Raw genomic sequence first — 17129 nt, 5'->3', positions numbered from 1 at the left:
ATGTTTGGATTTCCCAAACCTTATAGAATTCCAGCCAGGTACAGGTGATAAAGAGCACAGAGGCTCCAGTTTTCATTGTTAAATTCTAGAGACATATTTGAAAATCATTTTTAAACTTTTTGGGTTATTACATATCTACTAGAGTAAAAAGTTTGTCATTGGTGATATCTTTGAGATCTTGAGAGAATGATCTTGCTCTATGATATCTAGGAATACGCTTCTCTGTTGCCCAGGAAGGAACAGAACTGAAGACAGTCATAAAATGATCACATTTTAGGAAGAAAAACACCTTTTAATCTCTTTAAAGTCTGAGATTGTTGCAGCAGGGATAGGGGCAAAGGTAAAGAAGGGACTATGACAGGAGAGGGTTATGGGAAGCCCATATCACTAAGAGAGAACCTCTATCCTCAAGATGAATCAAGGTAAATCAAAGAGAAAGAGGTATGTGGGAAGCACATTATAGGAATCTGCAAGATAAAGCTCTAATAACTATGGATGTATAGTGATCTGTTTGGGATTCCTTCAGCATTAAAAGGTTTATTATGCAACATAGAACATAGAGCAAGGACCAATAACCCATTTTTTACTTTTCCTAATCAGAGGCTTTCTAAAATCTTCCAAGTTATAGACAATCTTATAGTTCAAAAAGTCTTTTGGTAAACTCTGACTTTGAAGTAACCAAGGAGCTGGTGTGACTTTTGTTAACCAATGAGAGCCGATGTGTCTAACTGCAACAAGAAACAAGAGAAGCATCATATTAAATATTTTGAGTCATAATGTCAATTTGACATTCTTGCTTTCCACAAGCATTATTTCTTTTATGGCCCCCTTGTTATTTCTAAATGATATAGCCTGGCTAAATGATGCCTGGCTTCAACTATGAAGTTACTTTTTTTTTTTTTTTTTGTACACCGTATCCAGACTTCATTCGAGATTAGAGCACGTGGCAATATGTCCAATTATCATGGTTTGTAATGGGAAATCCTGACCACTTCCTTCACCAGGTTTGGAAATCTTTCACAGTCTGGTAGAAATTTTATTGATAAACAAAAGATACAGGATGTTGACCTGCATTTTCTGTGTTTGAAGTTAAAATAAGTTTTGTACAGGGTATATAATGTAGTTAGCAAATACTCCCAAACATCAAACTGGAAACATGAAACCTATCAAAAGCCAACAAGGAAAACCTAACGTGCTCCAAGAGACTATTTGGAGAGTCCACTAAAAGGATTCTTGTTAATGATGTAAGTGGGATGCCATGCTTATTGGTACGGGGTTAGTAGAACCATGAAAAAAAATTAGTAAAGAATGCCTGCTGAATTCTCTTAATTTCACCTTAATTCTAGTAAAAGATAGGCATAAAAATCAAGAATTGAGTAGCATTGCCAGTAGTAGGTCATGTCCTCTCTTGCCCTGGATCCAGGAGCACAGTAGCCAGGAAAGACACTCTTAGTGATCAATAGGAGCATATGTGCCTTTTGTTTCCTTCCTTCCTTCCTCCCTTCCTTCCTTCCTCTCTTTTCTTTCTTTCCTTCCTTTTCTCGCTCTCTCTCAATGTCTGAGAAGACTGCCTACTTGGTGGATTATTCATCAATATCTAGTTTCCCTTCTTGTGGGAGGATCACACTTACCTGTCCTATTGAACTCAGGCCATGTGATTTGCTCTGGCCATTGAAATCTGTATGGAAGTTTTGGAAGTTCCCCTGGCATCAGTTTTAAGAGCCAGGGCATCCTTGTCTATGCTTCCTTTTTCCTCTGCCATAGTAACCAGTAAAACTCCAGATAGAAGGCACTCTGGAAATCTGGCAAGCAGGACTCTTTTGCTAATTTCGAATGTACATGTTGGGTAAGCAAGATGTGAACGTATGCTTTTTAAACCACTGAAAATTTGGGTTGTTTGTCACTGCAGCACAACCCAGCCCATCTAGATCAATAGATTGGTTCAGTCTACCACATCCATTCTCAATAGGAATAATATCACCCCAAAAGGACAAATATTCATTCTGGGGGGCAAAAGAGCCTTACTTTTTAATGTATAAAGTACAGATATACATACAGTACACAACAGGTATACAATATATGTGTGGTATTAAATTTTGATGAAGGGGCAACTAGGGGGAAAAAAATCTCAAAAGGCTCATTAGGAGGTGATAATGAATTAAAGTTGAGGAACACTGGTCCATAGGGCAAAAAGGAGTGGTCAGATTATCTTCATAAAGTCTAATCCAGGCATTCTCAACTCTGGTGACACATCTAGATCCCCTTGAGAGCTCTCTAAAAACACTGATACCCTACCCTGGTTCTCCAAGATTCACGTTTACTTGGTAGACTCCATACATTGGCATTTTTAAAAAAAGTTCCTGGGTAATTCTAATTTGCAAACAAGATTAAGAACCACTGGATCAGACATTCTCAAAGAGAAAGCAACATTTCTTCCACCCAGGGAGATGTGCCACACACATAACAGAGAAATAGCACAGCACACTGGAAATGGCTGTCATGGCTTACAACTCACTCCTATTTTAGAGCAGCTATTCTGGCCTCACACCAGATAACACTAAGCTGGATTCATCAAGAATAGACAGCAATGTCCAATTTCTGTGTTTTATCTTTTCCATTTCATGACATGCTATTTGAACGCAGAGGGTCCTTTATGACTCATTTGGAAAACATAAGAAGGGGGAAAAATGGTTATAGTTATTCCTAGACTATTACCCAAAGTCAGCATTTTCTGCACAGATGCAATTTGGAAATCATCTCTATCTTCAGCTCCTAAAATTTGAAGTTCTTACTGAGTGGGTTAAAAAAAAGTTATTTAATATGGAATTTTCTTTTCTTCTATATCAAGGGAAAACTCTAGATGCCTCAGGGAGGCTTTCACATAGATTGTGAAAATTAACAGTTAAACTAAATTTTTAAAAATTAAGAAGATAAAGCACTTTCTCCTTCTTAGTAACATGGAAAGGAGGCTTGATCTGGGCTAAATGACAGTAGCATGGGATTATCATGGCTGAATTTGGCCATTAGATGGATCATCACTTCTTTCCTGAAATGTCAGTTGGAATTGACAATGATATGGCTGTATTTTAATGAAGGTACTCATTTCCAGCCTGGAAGTCAAAATTATAATGTGTTAATTAACAAGGGTTTCACTTTATATTTTCCTTTTATACATCTTCACAGTGGATAGCATTTATTTGGGAGTTCTAACGAAAAGGTGCACATTGGCTTTCCTGATACTATTTTTGAGAACTGAGCACCTTGCCACTCGAGGGCAAGTCTGGAGATATTTGCAGGCATCACTTGTGAAATTTCCTGAAGCATGAAAATAAAATTTCCAGGAAATTCTCCACGAGAAAGAGAGCATCAGTTGTACAACCTGACAAATGCTCGCAATCAGCTTGTCAACTTTTTGGTGATGATTTTGGCAGATGCAGAAATGGTAAAATCAAGTGTCTAGGGTTATCAGTAGAGACAAGGGTGGATTTGAGATGCAGAGATGGATAAAAAGTGGATCCAAGAAGGTTTAAATGCTAACTCGTTTCCGGTTCACCACCACGTAATTCCAAAGAATGACAACAATGTGTTGTAATGAATCCTTGTTCAAATGCCTACTGGCCTCACTTACTAAACAGGACAGAGCAAGTCAGTGTCCATATGAGTGTCCTCTATTCAGAGTTGATTGGACAAAAGGTAGACACATGATTTAAGTTGGGCTAATTACATTCTTTCTTCTGGATATTTGGAATTGGGATACAGAGTCTCCAGTTTGTTTGTTTTGGGCACTGGACCTGGTAGGTGATTAAGCGCTGGGGCTGGATTGTCATTTTTTTATGAAGGGGATGCTGAAGCAGAGAAAGCTGACCTTCAGAATTAAAAAAAAAAAAAAAAAAAAAGATATTACTGAGCCTAGAGGAGGTGAAGAAAATACCTTTAGGTCCTGACTTTCAAGTTCCAAGTCAAATGCCTTGGCATCTTAAGTCCCATGTCACAATCTAGCTATCTTGTGACTTTGGTTCCATAAGATACTCCTGTATCTTTTTAATAAGCATCACCCCCTTTGTGCTTCAGCAAGTTTATGTGGGTTTCTGTTCCTTGCAAGCAATTATACCTGATTAAGACATGTTCTTCTCCACAAAGAATAGCTAAAATCTATGAAGGACATAGGCCACATTTACTGCAGATGTGCGGCTCCTTAAAATTTAGTTTGAATTATCCAGATTACCCTTCCGGTGGTTGAACTGGCTGTTTAGTACAACAGATGCAGCAGCCTTCGTGAGCAAATGGGTCACAAAGAAAAGCTGAATGGAATGAAATCTTTGCAGCAACGGGAACATGTTTTACCATACAAGTTCTAAACAAAAAGGCATAGATCTAAACATGCAAAATCTTACAGTTGCATTTTCTTTCTTTAACCTAATTACTCCCTAATAATATAGCTAGACTTAAAGGAGATATGCACAGCAATTTAATGTCTCCATTTTAAAGGGCTTAAAAAACACGAAGATGGATAGAATAATGAGCCCTATCAGTTCCATCAATTTCTAGCCCCCTCTGCGTCTGCTTTAGACCCTTGACACCAATTATGTAAATTTGTTCACACAACGCCTGGTTGCTTTGGCATTGTAATTTAAATGTAGGTATCTCATGAAGACAAAAAGAAATGCATTGTCCTTTTCAAAATTTAGAATTTGAACTGATTCACTGATTTTGTCCCTGCCGAATAAGCAGGCAGCTGGAGGAACAGCTGGACCAGTTTCTGAACACCAACAAAAAAACCCCTCAAGTCTGAATTACAATAGGGGTTTTCATCAGAATTTTATAGTATTGTTTAATAAATACAAAACACACTTTCCTAGTAATTGGCTGCTTTCCTGTTTATATTAGCAAATGTATTATGGAGATAGAGCCAAATGTATTAGGAGTTCTTGATTTACTGAGACCAATCAGTCTGAACTTTTCTTATTTTAAGAACTATAATGTCCATTTTGAAGGAGGAGCTAAAGACCCCATCCCTTATCTGTTTTAGTTTCCCAAAGGCAATATCACATAGTAGTCTTCTAGGACTGCTTGAATTTAACATCTAGTTTTACTAGCTGTGTAAACCTGGGTAAGTTTTTCGACCTCACTGTGCTTTAATTTTCTCCTTTGTGAAGTAGGGATAATAACAGTATAATCCAGTAATTCCACTATGGGGTATTTACTCAAAGAAAAGAGAAACTCTAATTCAGAAAGACATATATATCCACCCCTATGTTTATTTCAGCATTATTTACTGATATGGAAGCAACCCCAGTGTCCATCCATAGATGAATGGATAAAGAAGATGTGGTATAGACACACACACACACACACACACACACACACACACACACACACACACAGAGGAATATTACTCAGCCATAAAAAAGAATGAAATCTTGCCATTTACAACAACATGGATGGATCTAGAGTATAATGCTAAGTGAAATAAGTCAGGCATAGAAAGACAAATACCACATGATTTCACTCATATATGAATTTAAGAAAAAAAAGGAAAAAAAAAAGAAAAAAAAAGAGACAAACAGAAAACAGACCCTTTATAGAGAACAAACTGGTGGCCGGGGGCGGGGGTGAAATAGGTGAGGGGGATTAAGAAAACACTTATTGTGATGAGCACTGACTAATGTATAGAACTGTGAATCACTATAGTATACAAATGAAACTAATATAACACTATATGTTAGTTATACTGGAATTAAAAATAAGTAAATAAAAATTAAAAAAAAATAACAGTACCTACTTCATTGGGTAGTTGTGAGGATAAAATGAGTTAATTTATAGGAAGCACTTAATATAGTGCCTAGCATATAATAATTGGCATTAGCCATTATTATACCAAAATGCAAAATTTTATACTCTCTTGAAAGTTCAGCCAACATAACTAATTATTCCAACCGATGCCATACTCTTTCAAACTCCGTTAATAACTCAAAATTAGGGAAATAGACAATTGTCTATCTTTAACAGGGAAACCAGTGTGGGTATGGAGGGCTATGTAGAGTCATATATGTACAAACTGCCTTGATCTCAAAGTTCAGACTTCTTACTTCCTTCTGAGAATCACATTTTTCCCAGCAGGTTGGTTGGATGACTGTTCTTAGGACAGGGCCAACATGTTCTTGTTAACTACAAGTGGACAAAGTACACTGGGTCAGGAGAGGTACAGGGTGGACCCAGCTGCAGGCCCTGGGAGGAATCCTGCCTTATTGGTACATATAAGAAGGACATGGAAATAGGAAAGGGAGGGTAGCCTGGGGGAAGCAGTTGACAAGAAGGAAGGATAACTTGGGGTCAGTTTTTCTACAGTGGATAGCACAGTGCTGGGTAATTCAGGAGAGGGAATATTCAGAGATCTAAACAGACAGCCTGCTGTTTGCATACATATATCAGCATCTGGAATGTAGGACTAGTAACAGCATATTAGATCCTTTCTCAAAGGGACTGTGATTTTGCAGGGTATTAAGACAAGGGAGCCAACTAAAGGAATCAGAAAGGAATGCAGCTACCAGAAGACACAGAACTCTGTGTCAAAACTACAGCATGAGACTGGAACCACAGCATCAATGGCAAATTAGACTGGATGCTGGGATGGTTATAGGGATCTTCAGCTCCCAAAGGCACACCTGTATGGATAAGAAGGATAAAAAAGGCTGGGAGGGAGAGGGAGAACAAAACACCAGGATATCTATGGATAAGGCAGTTTTTTAGGCAGTTTCTTTTGTCTTCTGTACTTTAACTTCTGGGCATTCTCTTAATGAAGGATTGGTGATCCTTAAAAATGCCTTATGTTAGCCCTAGCTGCATCTCTGGATGATGGGTAGGGGGAAAAAAAGGACTATATTTCACACAGAACTCCTAGATTTCTCCTGGCAATAAACTCTAGGAGATTGGAAGTTTCCCTCACCCACCATGTCCTTAAAAAACCTGCTTCCTAGTATGCAACGAAGAACTAAGTTTATTTAGCACGACATAAAAATCTAATTTGAAAAATCACATTTTGTGATTACCAGATTAGGGAAGTAGAATGGCTTTCGGATTCATAAAGAATTATACTACTTTCAGAGGAAAACAATCTCCTGTGCGAGTTGGATGCTGGTCAAATATCCTTGTGGTTGCTTTTGGAATAATAAAACCTCCTTACCTATTATGGATCATAATAACCAACTCCTTGTTGCAGAAAAAAAATTCCTTTCCATATCTATAATTTTAACTTGTTGCCTAAATTGTGTGTAGGTAGATAAGCTGAGCACATGGGAAGCAGAGTCTAAAAGAAGTACATTTAGCATTCAACTATGATTTGCAGAATGAATGAGATGTCAGCATGCATTAAAAGTTGATGATACGGGCATCTGGGTGGGTCAGTCAGTTAAGCATACTCTTGATTTCGGCTCAGGTCATGATCTCACTGTTTGTGGGATCAAGCCCTGTATAGACTCCATGCTGGCAACACAGGTCTTGCTTGGGATTCTCTCTCTGCTCCTTCCCTGCTCTCTCTCTCTCTGTCTCTCAAAATAAATAAATAAACTTAAAAAAAGATGATGATAATGACAATGATTAAGAATGAAGGAGAGAAAGGAACAAGAAAGAAACAGAAAGACAAGGAACAGCTGTAGCTCTAAGGCAATTGGCTTACCAATTACTGCTGCTGAAGCAACCATAATGCAGTTTTCAATGATTCAGAGGCTGGTTCTCCAGTTTGGGTATCATCTCAGATATTTGCTTTCAATTTTCCCTTTTATTGATTGCCTTTTAAGTCATCCATTTCATGTCTATCAATCCACAGAAGATGAGAGAACAAAAAAGGTTGGTATTATATATACATATACATATACATATACATATACATATACATATACATATACATATATATACATTTATTTATTTTGAGAGCAAGATACTGAGAGAGAGGGAGGGGCAGAGATAGAGAATCTAAAGATTTTCTAAAGAGAATCTAAAGGCGGCCCTGTTCTGTCACAGTGTGCAGCCCGTTGCAGGGCTTGGTCCCAAGAACTGTGAGAGATCAGGATCTGAACTGCAATTAAGAGTTGGATCCCTTCCTGAGAAACTTAACAGAAACCCATGGGGGAGGGGAAGGGAAAAAAAGAAAAAAAAAGAGGTTAGAGTGGGAGAGAGAGCCAAAGCATAAGAGACTCCTAAAAACTGAGAACAAACTGAGGGTTGATGGGGGGTGGGAGGGAGGGGAGGGTAGGTGATGGGCATTGAAAAGGGCATCTTTTGGGATGAGCACTGGGTGTTGTATGGAAACTAATTTGACAATAAATTTCATATAATAATAAAAAAAAGAGTTGGATCCTTAACTGACTGAGTCACCCAGGTGCCCCAAAAGAGGCTCGTATTAGATAAAACTTTTCTGATGTTTTATTTGTGGAAGGGTTGATCTCATTTCATTCTCACAGCAAGGCTAGGAGAAAGGGACTATCATTATCCTTTTTTTTTTTTTTTTTTTTTAAACAAATGAGGAATCTGAGGCTTAGTAATATTCCTAAGGTCACCTGGTTAGTATGCAGCAGGGTTAGAATTTGAGTCATGGGCTGCCTGAACCTAGTCATGCACTTACCGGGTATGTTCTCCTGCTTCCATGCCACTCAGTCTTCTAACTTGTTTACATTCACTATAAATATTCCCAGGGCTTTACAGTTTACAAAGTTCTCTCAAACTCCCTCTTCTTTTTCTTTCTTTCTTTCTTCCTTCCTTCCTTTCTCCTTTCCTCCCACTCTCTTTTTCTTTCTTACCATCCCTTCCTTCCTTCCTTCTTTCCTCCCTCCCTTTCCATTTGTCCCTTCCTTCCCTCTTTTGGTGCATAAATGTGTGTTGCATTGGTTTATTGTATTAATTTTCTTTTTTTATCTTTGGAGTTGTTAAGCCTTAAGCCACCCCTGTGCTGCAATGTTTAGGTTTAGTTTTCTTTTAAGTAAACTCTACACCCAATGTGGGGCTCGAATTCATGACCCTGAGATCAACGGTCGCCCGTTCTACTGACTGAGCCGGCCAGGTGTCCCTAGTTTTCATTTTTATCAAAGTTAAATATGCACATGGTTTAGGAGTCAAATAGTTCTATTAGGTCTATTACAGAAAACAGCAATTTTCTAGTCCCCTGTTTTCTTATCTATCTTGCCTAGAGTCAACAATTTTCAGCTATTTTAGCTGTTTTTTTTTTTGTATTGGTCTCAATATCTCTAAATAATATGCTTACATTTCTACATCTTGATAAAAAAAACTAGGTGTTATCTATGAAAGATATATCTTTCAACTACCTCAACCCCCAGCCTACACCAATCACCTATGTACACACTTTCCGACCCACTCTTCCTATATAGTTATATCATAATGTTGAATAAATCAAATCACTATTTTTATTACTGTAGCTATGTAAATGAGTATATACTACTATTACTTTTCCTTTTGTTTTTCCTAGAGCTGTTAAATGCTTTGTTTTTATTTTTCATTTGCTTTTAATATAATTATCACTAACTCAACCAAACTTCCCCCAAAAGTCTATTTCTTCTCAATATAATCAGACACATTAGGTAGTCTATCGTTTTTACTTTCTTTGAAACACCTGAGAGCCTTCTGATTTTCTCCATTTTGGCTTTGATCCTTCTCTAGAGTTGCTTCACAGCTATGATTCTGAGATTAAACGTTACCATTTTTCTGAGAATTTACATCTCTTTTTTCTTCTTTTTAAAAAAGGTTTTAGATGTACAATCTCTTTCTTGTGTTAGATCCCATTTCCAGGATCATATATATTCGGTTTTGACCTTTTTTCTTTTCTTTTCTTTAAAAAATTTTTTTAATGTTTATTTATTTTTGAGAAAGAGAGAGACAGAGTGTGAATGGGGGAGGGGCAGAGAGCGAGAAGAGACGCAAAATCCAAAGCAGGCTCCAAGCTCTGAGCTGTCAGCACAGAGCCCGATGTGGAGCTCAAAACCAGGAACCATGGGCTCATGACCTGAGCCAAAGTCTGACGCTTAATCAACTGAGCCACCCAGGTGCCCCTTCTTTTCTTTTTCAATGATGACTCCAAAATTTCTTTTCTTTTTAAATACTTTTTTTCTTTTAATGTTTATTTATTTTTGAGAGAGAGAGAGAGAGAGACAGAGTGGGAGCAGGGAAGGGACAGAGAGAGAGGGAGACACAGAATCCGAAGTAGGCTCCAGGCTCTGAGCTGTCAGCACAGAGCGTGATGCAGGGCTGGAACCCACAAACTGTGAGATCATGACCTGAGCTGAAGTCGACACTCAATTCAGCCACCCACGCACCCCTAAAAGATTTTATTTTTAAGTAATCTCAACACCCAATGTGGAGCTTGAACCTACAACCCTGAGGTGAAGAGTTGCATGCTCTACTGACTGAGCCAGCCAAGTACTCCAATGACTCCAAAATTTTGGTGGCTTAAAACAAAAAATATTTATTTCTCACTTTCATTAGATATCTTCTCGGCATTGGGGGCACCTGTGCTCCCTGTTGGCTTCTTCACAGGACCCAGAGGCGGTCTTCATCTGGGCCATACCAATGTTTTAGGAAAGAAAAAAGCAATGATGTTCACCATTTTCCCTTATGTTTTATTGTACAAAGCAAAACTGTGGCCAAAATTGATGTCAGTGGGATGGGAAGTAAAATTCTAGTCCTGATAGAGAGGAACAGGGAATATTTTGAACACATAACACAGTCTACCTTGTGTTTCTATTTCTTGGTTTTCTCCCACATTCTTTGAGAGACCATCCTCTGATAGCTTCCTGAGGAAGGATGCATAAGAGTTAAATTTATTGCAATCTTGCATGTCTAAAATGTCTTTTTACCCAACTGATAGTTTATTTGAAAATAGAATTCTAATTTTTTTTAATGTTTTATATATTTGAGAGAGAGAGAGGGAGAGAGGAAGAGAGAGAGACAGAGCAGGGGAGTGGCAGAGAGATGGAGACAGAATCTGAAGGAGGCTCGGGGCCCTGAGCAGTCAGCACAGAGCCTGATGCAGGCATCAAACTCACAAGCAGTGAGATCATGACCTAAGCCAAAGTCAGACGCTTAACTGACTGAGCCACTCAGGCACCCCGAAAATAGAATTCTAGATTGGAAATAATTTTCCTCAGAATATGAGAATATTGCTCTAGTATCTTCTTGATTCCAGTGTGCTATTGAAAAGTCCAGTGTAATCCTAATGCTTATTTGTAGCTTTTTTTCTTTCTGGAAGCTTATTTTTGTTCCTAGTGTTCTGAAATTTCACAGTGGTGTGTCATGGTGTGGCTTTGTTTCTATCCATTGTGCTGGGCACTTGGCAGGCCCTCTAAATTGGGAAATTCATGTCCTTCAGTAAAGAAATTTTTCTTGAATTATGCCTTTGATAATTTCCTGCCCTCTGCCTTCTTTCCCTATTCCTATTAAGTTTTAATTTTCATTTCTCCTATTTTATTTTATACTTATAAAGGTACTGTTTTGTTATTATTCTCTGAATGTGTTTTTCCCCCAAATCGCATCCTGTACTTACTTAAGAGATGCCATATTGTCTCCCATTTCTATTAGAATCTTTACTAATAATTTGTTCTTTGAAAATCTTCTTTCTCCTGCTTAGTCTTTCCATACCCAAAGTTGACTGTTTCCCTTTTGTTTTGGCCTCTATATTTTATGTTAGTAGTATTACTTAAATTTCTTAAATTTCTGGTGACCCTATCCCCAGTTGAGAAACTCTGTTTTACTCTCTCCAGGGAATTACCTTCTCTCTTCTGACAGAGTGGAGAAAAGAAGTCTTTTGGCTGCATGGAGCTGAGGAAGGGAACTGCTACTTAAATGGACTTTCAAACAATCCTCCTATTTTCAGTTCTGTCTCCCCTTATAAAAGCACCTGGTTCATCAATTTCTAAATATTTTGTGGATTCTACATGCGAATCAAATTGCCTCTCACCTCTCCCCTTTGCTGGGTTTGGATTCAACTTTCTTGGGTCTGCTTAGTCAGTTATTACTCACCCATATGCTTTCTGGTTTCCAAAATGTTATTGCTGTGGCTCTCCTCCATTCACCTTGGTCTCGTAAGTTTATGTTTTTTTTCCTAATCACTTTACTGTCATTTTGGTGGATTTAGAGCAATAACAGAGGTAAATGCTTGTGTTCAACCTGCCACTTTAAAGTCTTAGGGTTCCTGGCTGGCTCAGCCAGTAGAGTGTGTGACTCTTAATCTTGGGATAGTGAGTTTGAGCCACAAACTGGGTGTAGAGACTAATTAAAAACAAAACCTTAAAAAACATATTTGAAAAAACATATTTGAAAAAATAAAGTGGGGCTCCTGGGTGGCCCAGTCAGTTAAACATCAGACTCCTGATTTTGGCTCAGGTCATAGTCTCACAGTTCATGAGATCGAGCCCCACATCGGGTTCTGGGCTGACATCACAGAGCTTGCTTGGGATTCTCTCTCTCCCTCTCCTTGTGCCTCTCTCTCTCTCTCTCTCAAACAAACAAACAAACAAACAAACAAACAAACGTTAAATAAATAAAAGTCTTATGACTTTCAGAACAGCCAGGGAAGACATTATTATCTCCATTTTACATATGAGAAAGGGAGTTCAAATGACTAGCCAAGATTATATAGTATATAATGTTGGATCTAGAGCTTGTATTCAGTTTTTCTGACTCCACTCTTTTCACTAACTTTCTAAAAAAGAAGGCTGTATAATGTAGCTATTAAATGCATAGTCTTTGGCACCAGAGACCTAGATATGAGTCCAGGTTCTGCTTCCTAACAGTTAATTCTTATGACAAACTGTTTAGTTTCACTATAGTGGAAGTTCCTCATCTATAAAATGGGGATGATAACAATATCATGACCTCACCATGGTGTTGTGAGGATTCAATTAGATAATACATGTAAAGTACCCAGCTGAGTCCCTGGCATATAGTGAGTACTACCTTATTACTATAATGGAAAAAAATGAAATGATAAGATGTAATAATGATTTGCAGTTTTAATTAACTGAACGATGTCCAGGGAAACTTTTAAATTAATTCTGTAGACATTTACTGAATAATTAGCATGTGCACTGTGGAATGTTTATTCTTCCTTTCTCTTTTATTTGAACCTCTTTATGAAAATACCTTTGGTTAGCAACTACTTCAAACCTAGCTGATGTTAGGTGACAAACTTCTGAGTAAGGATAGAAGAATTAGTCAGGGTCACAGGTTTTCTCTCCACCAATATGTAATGAAATGGACAAGAATAAAAATTCATTGACAAAGCCCAAAATTCACCAGCAGCTACAAGATAAAGGATAAAGTCTCATGTAGAAATGAAATGTGAAAAAAAATGTGGCCAACAAATGAAAAAGAATATTCTGGTGTAGTAAGGTATGTCTCCTCACCCTGCCCCTATTCCTCAAAGAAGAATGAGAGGAAGAAAGGGTGTGGTGGGGATACACCACATTCATTAATTGGTGAAGAATTCTGAGGATGTAGATAAATAACTCTGAGGAGGGTGGAGAAATGGAGGAATCCAAGAAAATTGTTTTATTTTTCTTTAAATGCTTTGAGTGGGGTGAAGGGGCAGAGAGAGGGGGAGAGAGAGAATACCAAGCAGGCTCTGTGCTGTTGTTGGGCAAGGAACCCAACCTGGGGCTTGATCTCACCAACCCGTGAGATCATGACCTGAGCCCAAATCAACAGACACTTGACAAACTGAGCCACCCAGGGGCCCCCAAGAAATTTGTTTTAGAAAGAATCCTCCATATACTAACATGGGACCTCAGTAGAGACAATAAGCTTTCCATTTTCCAGGTAACAAAGCTGAGGAAAAGAACTGATACAAGGAGAGTAATACACCTCTGGCTGGTTAGACTGGGCTGAGAAAGGCCATTTAACTGAATCTCACAAGAGAGTAGAGCTAATACAGGCATCACTTGGCCCTAAGTTCCCTCTTTTCTTCCCCTTATCCTGCATCCTCATGTTAGAGAAAATTAGTTGGAAAACAAGTCCAAAGTCCTAAGCAGGAGGAAGAAAAAATGGCATATACCAGAGCAAAGTGAAAATCTGAATGGTCTGTCCATGCTAAGCATGAACTGGATGAACTATATGACATGACCACCCTTCAAGCATGGTAAAAGGATCTAGTTCAGATGAAAACAACTGTTAAGGAAAAATCAGAGCTGGACAGTAGTTAAAGTGATTAAAAACAGATTTTATTCATAAAAACTATTCAGGGGAAAGGAGACCTCAGTACAAAACTAGGCTCAATTCTGGGGCGCCTGGGTGGTTCAATCAGTTAAGCATCCAATTTTGGCTCAGGTTGTGACCTCAGGGTTTGTGAGTTCGAGCCCCACATCGGGTTCTCTGCTGTTCTGCACAGAGCCTGCTTCAGATCCTCTGTTCCCTCCTCTCTCTGCCCCTCCCTTGCTCACGTTTCCTCTCTCTTTCAAAGGAAATAAACTAAAAAAACAAAACAAAACAAAACAAAAAAAAAACACACCTAGGTTCAATTCTGAAGACAGCAAGGAAAAGTGGGAATTTATAATCAAAGAGCAGAGTGGGGATGAGATGGATGTCAGTGGATGAAAAATTACTAAGATGAAACATCAAGGATAAGGGGAGATTCTGGCTAAAGCGGCCTAACAAGATTCTTGCTGAAGATGCGCCAAAGTCATCAAACATCATCTGGGAATAGTAGGAGATGAAGAATTTGGTAACACATTGAAGATGTTTAGATACTGAGTTTGGGGGATTCCGGCTAACCTGATGCAAAGGTGGGCAAAATTCCAAAAGACGGAAAAAAGTCCAAAACTCAAGGTTAGTTGGGAAGGGGATTCAGAGGAATCTGACTAAAGTTTGGTCAAGAAGAGACTGTCACAACTCAGAGAAGAGAAGCATATTCTTTGAAGCTTATTTCTTTATTTTAGCACTCTCTACACCAAACATGAGGCTTGATCCCACGACCCTGGGATCATGACCTGAGCTGAAATCAAGAGTCAGACACTCAGCTGAGCCACCCAGAGCCACCCAGGTGCTCTGAAGCATATTCTTTATGAAGGTTTTCTTCTATAGACTCAGTAAGAAATAATATTTAAAAAAATAAGAAATCCAAGATGAAATATTAAAACAACAGAATAATTGAGGGGTACCTGGCTGGCTCAGTGGGCAGAACATATAATTCTTGATCTTGGGGTTTGGGGTTCAAGCCCCACAATGTAGAGATTACTTAAAAATAAAGTAAAAAAAAACAGCAGAATAATTGAGAATCAAAGTAATATAAATAAATTTGAACAGCAAGGAACAAAATAGACTTGGCTGAAAATCAGGTTAATGGCAGAGAGGAAAAGACTTGGGACAATCACAATGAATGAAGAGGGAAAAGCCACAGAAATTTAAGAATTAAAAAAAAAAAGATGTAGTCAAATATGATCCAAAATTGGGCTAACTGGCATCCCAGAGGAAGAGAACCCAACAAATTCAAAGGTAATAAGAATTATTGTTCAGAAAACTACCCATCTTATACCAGGGAAAATTGATTTAGAAAAATTAACATAGAGATATATTCTAAGTTCTTAAACTTCAGGGTTAAATGTATAAATCTTTCAGATATCTTGAAGAAAAAGAAAATCATGTATAGGGAAAATTTTGATTCATCTGAGACTTCTCTATAGCAAATATCAGGAAAAAAGACAAAGGAGCAATGACTGTAAAATTCTGAGAGAAAGAAAATGAAAAAAATGTGAGCCCAAAGTAATATTTCTATACAAGTATTTGTTCAAGTATAAATGCAACAGGTAGACAAGAAAGAATGCAGGTAATACCCCAAAAAACAAATAATCCAATTTAAAAATGGGCAGAAGAGAGGAACAGACATTTCTCCAGAGAAGACAAACACATGGCCATCAGACACATGAAGAGATATTCGACATCACTTATCATCAGGGAAATGCAAATCAAAACCACAATGAGATATCACCTCACATCTATCAGAATGACTAAAATAAGCAACATAAGAAACAACAGGTGTTGGCAAGGATGCTGAGACTTTTGAAAAACTCATGCACTGTTGGGAGTGCAGACTGGTATAGTCACTGTGGAATATGGAGGTTCCTCAAAAAATTAAAAATAGAACTACCATATCATCCAGTAATTGCACTACTGGGTATTTACCCAAAGAATACAAAAACACTAATATGAAAGGATACATGCACCTCTATTTTTATCACAGCATTATTTACAATAGCCAAATTATGGAAGCATCTGAAGTGTCCATCAAGGATGAATGGATAAATAAGATGTGGTGTATATTTACAATGGAATATTATTCAGCCATAAAAAAGAATGAATCCTGCCATTTGCAATGACATGGATGAAGCTGGAGAGTATAATGCTAAGTGAAATAGGTCAGCCAGAGAAAGACAAATACCATATAATTTCATTCATATGTGGAATGTGTGGAATTTAAGAAACAAAAGAAATGAGCAAAGGGGGTGGGAAGAGAGAGAGAAACAGAAAGAGAGAGAGAGAGAGAGACCAATCAAGAAACAAACTCTTAATTATAGAGAACAAACTGATGGTTACCAGTAGGGAGGTGGGTGGCGGGATGGGTGAAATAGGTGATGGGGATAAAGAAGGTCACTTGTCATGATGAGCACCAGATGATTTATGTATGGAATTGTTGGATCACTATATATTATACACCTGAAACTCACAAAACACTGTATGTTTAGAAAGAAGAAAAGAAACGAAAAGAGAAAGAAAGAAAGAAAGAAAGAAAGAAAGAAAGAAAGAAAGAGAGAAAGAAAGAAAGGTAATGTGGCCATTAGCCATTCTTAAACTACTTAGCAGAAAAATCCCATGTACCAGGACATGAGTAAAATGTGAATGGTGAATCTGGAGGATAAAAGGACTGGTGGTAAAAGCCCTGAATCCATTTGAATACAGAAGTAAGATTAAATAACTAGAGGAAATCAGTTGCCAGAAGCCATAAATATTATAAACCCTGACAAAATAGAACTAATATGAACCACAAAGATTGGGAGTTAGAGTCACAGTTTGGGAGAAAGTACAGTAATGTTAATTATTTCATTTTGCAGAGCAAGTAGTCAATTGACACTATT

General features: G+C 37.9%; 1 long non-coding RNA gene across 1 annotated transcript in view; it reads right to left on the bottom strand.

Moving 5' to 3' along the window:
• Positions 1-10451: 10451 nt before the first annotated feature.
• The window catches only part of LOC121041618 (uncharacterized), a 10983-nt gene continuing 4305 nt past the window's right edge, over positions 10452-17129 (bottom strand). Inside the window, exons 3-4 of the long non-coding RNA XR_005795799.1 lie at positions 10738-10799; positions 10452-10562 (exon numbers count right to left, since the gene is read on the bottom strand). This is a non-coding gene — a long non-coding RNA (uncharacterized LOC121041618). The remainder of the gene's footprint in view (positions 10563-10737; positions 10800-17129) is intronic.

This window comes from Herpailurus yagouaroundi, unplaced genomic scaffold (assembly GCF_014898765.1).
Source record: "Herpailurus yagouaroundi ecotype Mexico unplaced genomic scaffold, PumYag 184, whole genome shotgun sequence".
In the NCBI taxonomy this organism is placed as follows: Eukaryota; Metazoa; Chordata; class Mammalia; order Carnivora; family Felidae; genus Herpailurus; species Herpailurus yagouaroundi.
Note: the sequence above shows the minus strand (reverse complement) of the source record. Positions and strands in the feature narration are given on the sequence as shown.